Raw genomic sequence first — 7850 nt, 5'->3', positions numbered from 1 at the left:
GCTGACCTCCACTACCCAACCACCACCACACTCCAGGCCACTTTCTGGACCATTTGGTTGCTTTGCAGCTGCATGACACATTAGACACTTCCTACCCATTTTCCATAATTACCACACCATAGTTGTTGGGGTTCAGACAGTAGACAACAAAACTATACAGAAAAAAATATATATATACACACACACACGTCTTGGAGAGCTTGACAAGCTACCAAGAGTATCCTGCCTGCACAGGCAGAGTCTGGCAAGCTCCCCGTGGCGTATTCGATATGCCCAAAACAGTAACAATAACAGGTCTCATTCCCTGACCCTGAAAGAGCCTCCAATTGTTGGGAAAGATGAGTAAGAAAAGGCTGCTAAAATCTCAGGCTGGGAGAAATAGAGACATTACTGGCGCCCACTCAAGTAAATCGAGGAACAGCAGGATGACAGTGATACAGTGGTACAAAGTAGAGAGAGAGTAATGTGGAAATCATCTACCCCATAGGTAGGGGGAGGGTGTGGGATGGGGGTATACTGGGGTTTTGGGGGGTGGAGAATGGGCACTGGTGAAAAGTATGAGTGTTTCATTGTATGACCGAGACTTAAACCCAAAAGTTTTGTAACTGCTCTCATGATGATTCAATAAATAAAATTATTAAAAAAATGGATAAAAAATAGTAAGGTGGAGTTCATGCCCGATTCAATCAGCTAATCAGTGGCTGAATAAATAGCATTACTCCTACATTAAAAAAAAAACTATTGAGTCATTGGGACAAAAGCTCAGTTTAGCTGTGATCACAATTTAACTTTATGCATATTGTTGTATGGACACTCCCTCATCTTATTGTACAGAATCTTAACACTATTTTGAACAGCTTATCTTCTCTTTATGACATAAAGTAATTCCAGAAAATAGAGTATTTCTAGAACAAGCACATGATGTCACATTCTTTAATCATCAGAAACACACTTTAGATCTGAGTTTAATATTTCAGCTCATAAGTCTTGAAAAAAGAAATTAAATCTTTTTATGTGTTCTAATGCATATTCATAGACTAGCTTTCATAACACCAGATAACGGATGTTCATTGAATCCAGATCAAGACCAATTCAGGAATTTCCTATGGGGTAAAATTCAAAGGTACTTTGCAGCAGACATCCCTCTGAGAAGCAGATGTCTCCCTCTACTTCTCCTTTTATCCCAGTTCCTTCTTTTCTTCCCCACATGCTTTTTTCTACCACTTTCTAATCTCTTTTCCTCTTTCTCTCCCTTCCCTCCTTTCTTCCTTCCATCCTTATTTCTTTCCTCTATCTTCATCTTCATTTGTCTTCATATCCTCTTTCTTCTCTCTCTTAAGCCTAGTCTATGTTCTTTTGCAGATAGCAGATTTGGGTAGATGCGAACCATCTAATTAATTAAATATAAAATTAAAAGCATTTTGCGCATATTATTCTTGGAAAAACTTTCTTGAATGTAACTGCTCATTAAAAAGCTAGCTCTATCAGATAGATTATGAAAGCTTATTTTGTTACTAGTAAAGGTAACCAACCATTGAAGATCAGAAATGACTGATTTGGTGTTATATCTAGTGTCAATATAAATGTTATGTTTGAAATAGGAAAATTGAAAAATGTTTGAATCAATATAAATCACTTAAACTAAAAAAAGTAATCAAATATAAGAGGAATTATCATGTAAAAGTGAAAAAATAAATATTGTATATTATACATATGTATATAGCATTCTGTTAAATTTTTCTATACTAAGAATTTATAGATGAAATGAAAATTTGGATTGTGATGATAATGATATTTTATAACATAACATTAAAAAATAAAAGCTTGTTTCTATCATGAGTGTTGATAATATATTTGAACATATTTGAGCCTAATCTTCTCTGTATCGTTCCAATTTTAGTATATGTGCTGCCGAAGCGATAGCACAGCTGGTAGGGCGTTCGCCTTACACGCGGCCAACATGGCCGACCCGAGTTCGATTCCTCCGCCTCTCTCGGAGAGCCCGGCAAGCTACCGCGAGTATTTGATATGCCAGACACAGTAACAACAAAGTCTCCAATGGAGACGTTACTGGGCCCGCTCGAGCAAATCGACGATCAACGGGAGGGCCTTTACCTTTGAGCCTAAATCTTATTGACTCTAGTGTAAGTTAGACTATGTAGGTTAGACTACTGTCAGATGGGATTAAATTGTGAAAAAAATGCAATTGCGTCAAGGACAACCCAATAATATATAGATGAATTTTATAAATGAATTATTCTTCAACAATAATTAGTTGTTCTATGCCTGGGTGGTATTTGTCATTCCACATATTTCGTCTCAAAGATGAAAAGGACTTTATTTCCAGTTGCTAATAAAAATTAGTGTTTTGTTAAAATGAAAAGTTAATACAGAGAGCATATTATTTTCCTCAAGATGAAATGCCTATTATATTTCACCTCCAAAGAATGCTCTCAGTTTTTTTTTAACAAAATCTGGATAATTTACAATTTCTGATCTCTCATAGCTACACAGCTATTTCCCACGCTCTATTTAATTAAGAACAACTGAGTCACTTTGGTGACCTTTAGGGAGAGGGGTCTGAAAAAAAGAGCCAACATCCATTGTAAGAATTTGATGGCAGTGCTAGAGAACTATCTGATTTGCAAAGACAATTTTCTTTACATAAGACCGCCAGCAATATTTCCTGGAGTCCTTGGAGATTCCTGCAAGCTAACAAGAGTATCCTGAGCCTGGCAAGCTCCCCGTGGTATATTCTATATGCCAAAAAAGTAACAATAACGGGCCTCATTCCCCTCAACCTGAAAGAACCTCCAATACGGCAGTTTTGGAAAGGACGAGTAAGGAGAAGCTGCTAAACACCCAGAACTGGGACGAATGGAGATGTTACTGGTGCCCGCTTGAGCAAATTGATGAACAATGAGACAACAATGATACAGTGATACATAAGACCACTGTAGGGGAAGACTCAGAATATCCCTAACCAAGTCATTGAATACTGTTAGAAACAGTTTTCTTTACCTTCAGGATGATGCTTCACAGCCCTGCTCTTGCCTTGACAGTTGAATGACAATGGACAAACAAAACTGATCTCTCTCTTTACTGTCTAACAAAAAGCAAAAATCCACCTTGTAACTTACTCTGAAGATTTCCTTGTCTCACTGAAATAAGAAAGAATCCACTACAAGCTAGAGCAACATGCTTGGCTAAGCTTCCCGCAAAACCAATGGCCGCTTGCCTTAAAGGCCTTCCTTTCATTGGAATAGCTTAAGGATATGTCATCACTGACTCACATCTCATAAACATGATTTTCTAAAAAAGACTTGGTGTCAGCTGGATTTTATTAAACTGTAAATTAAAAAAGGAAAAAAAAAGAAAACCTGCATCCAGGATATCCAACATCTCAACACTCACACAATCACTGACTCTCTTCATTTTGGTGGTGGATAACCCTGTAGAAAATACACACCTCATCAACTGCCATCAAGCACTGTCTGCATTCATGGAGAAAGCTTCACATTCAGGGAATTCTTCACTGCAAATACGAAATGAACACGTGCATGAATATACATCATCAGCATGAGCAAAAAAAAGGATTTATATAGTGATTCCAAAGAAAACAAAGTGCCTCATCTATACATGACAAACTTAGGGGGGGAAAAGTCATGCTATGTCAAACTAGAAATACACATTTTAAAAGTCCAGATTTGTTACTTTGGAGAAAGAAAAGTATACTGACTGAACTTGCCAGGAAGAAGTGAAAAACTGTAAGAAAATAGAATGCCTGGTAAAAGCAATAATTCAATTAGAATGTATTGTTCTGACTCTGACAAGCACTCATTTACTCACCAATATATTGTTTGAAAGTATTTCATGTTATTTTATTAGATTGTCTTATATTTTTGATGATAATTATAGAGGGCTTATGGGAAAATGGTAAGGAATTTTTCCTGACTTCATGTATTAATACAAAAGAAAGGAAGAAAGAAAGAGAGAAAGAGAGGAACAAAGAAAGAAAGAGGAACAAAGAATGAAAGGAAGAGAGATGAAGAAAGAAAGAAAGAAAGAAAGAAAGAAAGAAAGAAAGAAAGAAAGAAGGAAGATAGGAAGGAAGGAAGGAAGGAAGGAAGGAAGGAAGGAAGGAAGGAAGGGAGAGAAGGAAGGAAGGAACAAAGAAAGAAAGAAAGAAAGAAAGAAAGAAAGAAAGAAAGAAAGAAAGAAGGAACAAACAAAAATACATGTTTGAGATCCTTAGAGGAATCTGAAATAAGTGAATAAATATATACACTTCATATTCTGAAGGAATTTTCAAAGCTTTTCATATCAATATATTGTATTTAAACTTCAATAACTGATATAGATTTAATGAATAAGCTCAATGAAGCAATCGTGTTGTGGCATATTATTAGAGTATAATTATTTACACACACAAATTTTTTACACGGATAACTCTTTGATTTTCACTGCTCATAGAAATTGCTAGGCTGGAGCGATAGCATAGCAGGTAGGGCATTTGTCTTGCATGCAGCTGACCCGGGCTTGATTCCTCAACCCCTCTCAGAGAGCCCAACAAGCTACTGAGAGTATCTAGCCCACATGGCAAGGCCTGTTAAGCTACCTGTGAGGTATTAGATATGCCAAAAACAGTAACAACAAGGCTCACAATGGAGATGTTACTGGTACCCACTCGAGCAAATCGATGAACAAGAGGAGGACAGTGCTACAGTGCTACAGTGATGAAAGCAACAAAATGATAGAAGTTTGACTTTCACTTCTACAAACCTCAAAACTTGTGCCTCTCATCAGTAACACAGGATTTCTATAACTTGGTCTTCTTCCAGAGTGTGGCTATACTATGCCAGAACATTTGTATGAAGCTTAAAGAAAAGAATCATAGGGAATTACATAAAGCAAATATCCATTGATCCAGGTAAAAGTGTCAGTTACCACCTTTTTTTTAAATTTTTTTTTTATTAGTGAAACACCATGAGGTACAGTTATAGACTTATAAACTTTTGTGCTTGGGTTTCAGTCATACAATGATCAAGTACCCATCCCTCCACCAGTGCCCATCCGGAAGTTGTTCACATGTAATCACCAAACTTCAAAGAAAGTTGGAAAAGTCTCCTTGATGTGTACTCAGGAAAAACTGGATATGAATTTAGCCTGCTAGTCCCTCTGCCCACCACAAAAGAAGAAATACTCAATTCTGCTTACTCTTTTTTTTCAGTTAGAAGGCATGCCATGTACTAGAGTCTAGATGCATTTCATATGCAGTTGACACCAAGGAGGTGTTACAGAGGATATTTTCTCAGTTTCTCTCTAGAGAGTTCTCTTTTCTATGTAGTAGCACTGTAGCAATGTCGTCCCGTTGTTCATCGATTTGCTCAAGGGGGCACCAGTAACGTCTCCATTCGTCCCTGTTGGGTGCTAGTGTAGCCCAATGGCATCTGCTCCCTCCAGGAACACGAAGTGAGACTTGTTACTGTTTTTGGCATATCGAGTACACCACAGGTAGCTTGACAGGTTCTGCTGTGTGGATGGGGTACTCTCAGTAGCTTGCCGGGCTCTCCTAGAAGGACAGAAGAATCGAACCCTGGTAAGCCACGTGCAAGGCAAACACCCTACCCACTGTGCTATTGCTCCAGCTCTTCCATGTAATAAATACCAATAAAAGGACTTCTAACCAATATACTAATTAAATAGTACATTTGTATTTTTAGTAATAATCACTATGACCTCAGACAACAATCTTAGTTGTCAGTCACATTGAGAAATATTTCTCCTGATTTTTTTAACATCCGAAATCAATGTGTTAAATTATGTAGAAAGCATTCACCTTTCCATGTCTTTAGATTCATTTAAAATGATCAGATTCTGGGACTGGGAAAAGTAATACTGCAGAAATATTTATTTCAGGTGGATCAAGAGCATTATATCAAGATACATGTATGATTTTGTTTATTTTTCTTTCCTTTTTCAATTTATTTTTTTGATTATTTTTTTCCAAGACTTTTTTTATTGAATCACTGTTAGATAGATCCTTACAAAGCTGTTCATGATTAAAGAACATGTGTGCTTTTTAAAGGAAGGAATAAATTGAGGCTCATTTGATACTGGTGAAATTATAGGAGCCCCACCGGCACTGTGTACACAGTGACCTTCCATGCTGATCTGATGTGTTCTCACCTACTAGGGCCTCCCTGATGTCCCCATGTCATTAATAATGAGAACAGATGAGAAGCAAACACACAAAGAGAATGCAGAACCTAAGGAGTGAGACCAAGTACTAAAGAGAGAGAGATGAGCTGGAACAATTTATCTACGTTCGGTATGGAGATGGCTCTTAATATATAGTTTTTTGGCAATAAGAAGAAATAAGATAGGAAGAGAGAAGACACACTTCTCGGTCTAAAAATTTTTCATTTGTTAGACTGGGAAGAAAAACAATTACAAGAAGAAAAAAAATTTAGGAGAGCTGTCAGACCTCCCAACTAAACTAGAAAAGAATGGGAAAGGGAAAAGGGAGAAGAGCCAAAGTGCACAGAACTCCATAAAAGGGAGCCCAGTGCTGGAAGTTTGGCTTGCTGGATATAAATAGAAGATCACAGTCTTCGGAATGTTTGTGGAATGTCTTAAGATAACCACAATCATCCTATGGAAAAGAGTGTACTTACATCATATAGAATGATAAGAGGAAATAAACATCACCAAAAGGCATAGCAAAAATTAGATCATGTGTATTTAAATTGAATGTTTTAGCACAAGATGGGAATCTAAAAATAGCAGAAATAGTTACTAACTTGTGGCATATTCTCTAAATGAAATACTATGTAGTTATTAAAATGAACACTACAAAAACGCCACGGCAACACATGGCTGCGTTCATTGCACATGAGTTTGTTCCCCAATGCCACATATGGTCCCAAGTCCAGTCAGCAGTGATCCCTGAGTACAGCAAAAGTCAACCCTAAGCAAAACTGCAAAACTGGGTGTTCCCCACTCTGTTCCTGCCACCACCTCCCCGCCCCCCCTAAAAAAAACAGGGCATGGAAAGACTGAGACCAACTGTGAGATTGCAAGGATCATTGTAGCAACTACAAGGATGAAAAATTTCACCATCAACTTGAAAGTCAACTTTGAACTGTTGGTTTTGGATCGGGGGCACTGAGCTGGCCTAAGCCCATCATTTAATCACCAGCCTTGCTCAGGTCACCAAGGAACTGTCATGGAGGTCTCAGGGTAGGGCAGGATCCAGAGCATCAGGTAGACCTGTGCTTGTCCTTGACTCCCGGGTTCATCCTTGTGGTTTCTGTCTCAGCTTTGTAGACCAACATTGGTGAGAGAGCTACCTAATATCCTCTGACTCATTGTTTGCCCCTCTCTCAATGCAACCAGCTGGGTGGATTGGTTAATGGAGTAGAGTATTTTATAAGTACTAAAATATTACGCAAATAAGTACCAATCAAGAAGCTACTGAAAATAACATGAGAATTATAAAATGTTATATAATAGTTTTACCTCATCTTCCTCCTCGTTATTGTTCTCTGTCTTCCTCTCAGTATCATAACTGTTCGATCTCATGCCTCATCTGTAACTTTTGTCACTTCCTCCTTCCTTCTATGCCTCATGTCTTTTTCTTATGCACCTACTGAGGTATCCATACATGTGTGCATATTCCGTGCTCAACTCTGCTTTAATTAACATACTCTCTCTTGCCTCCCCCCAAACCATGAGTTTCCTTTTGCTTGTCTAATTAATCTTCTAAGTTTTCTCAGGTTCCACTAAAATGCCGCTTTCATTAGTCCATCAAATAAGTCACTGAAATGAACGCTACTTGCTGACATCAT

At 37.8% G+C, this 7850-nt stretch overlaps 1 non-coding gene across 1 annotated transcript; it reads right to left on the bottom strand.

The window, feature by feature from the left end:
• Positions 1-1817: 1817 nt before the first annotated feature.
• Positions 1818-1926, bottom strand: LOC130038204 (U6 spliceosomal RNA). Its single transcript, XR_008794617.1, has one exon. It is a non-coding gene; the product is annotated as a U6 spliceosomal RNA (small nuclear RNA).
• Positions 1927-7850: the final 5924 nt, after the last annotated feature.

Source organism: Sorex fumeus, unplaced genomic scaffold (genome assembly GCF_029834395.1).
Source record: "Sorex fumeus unplaced genomic scaffold, SorFum_2.1 ptg000006l, whole genome shotgun sequence".
NCBI classification, from domain to species: domain Eukaryota; kingdom Metazoa; phylum Chordata; class Mammalia; order Eulipotyphla; family Soricidae; genus Sorex; species Sorex fumeus.
The sequence above is the reverse complement of the archived record's forward strand: the minus strand, read 5'-3'. Positions and strand labels throughout refer to the sequence as shown.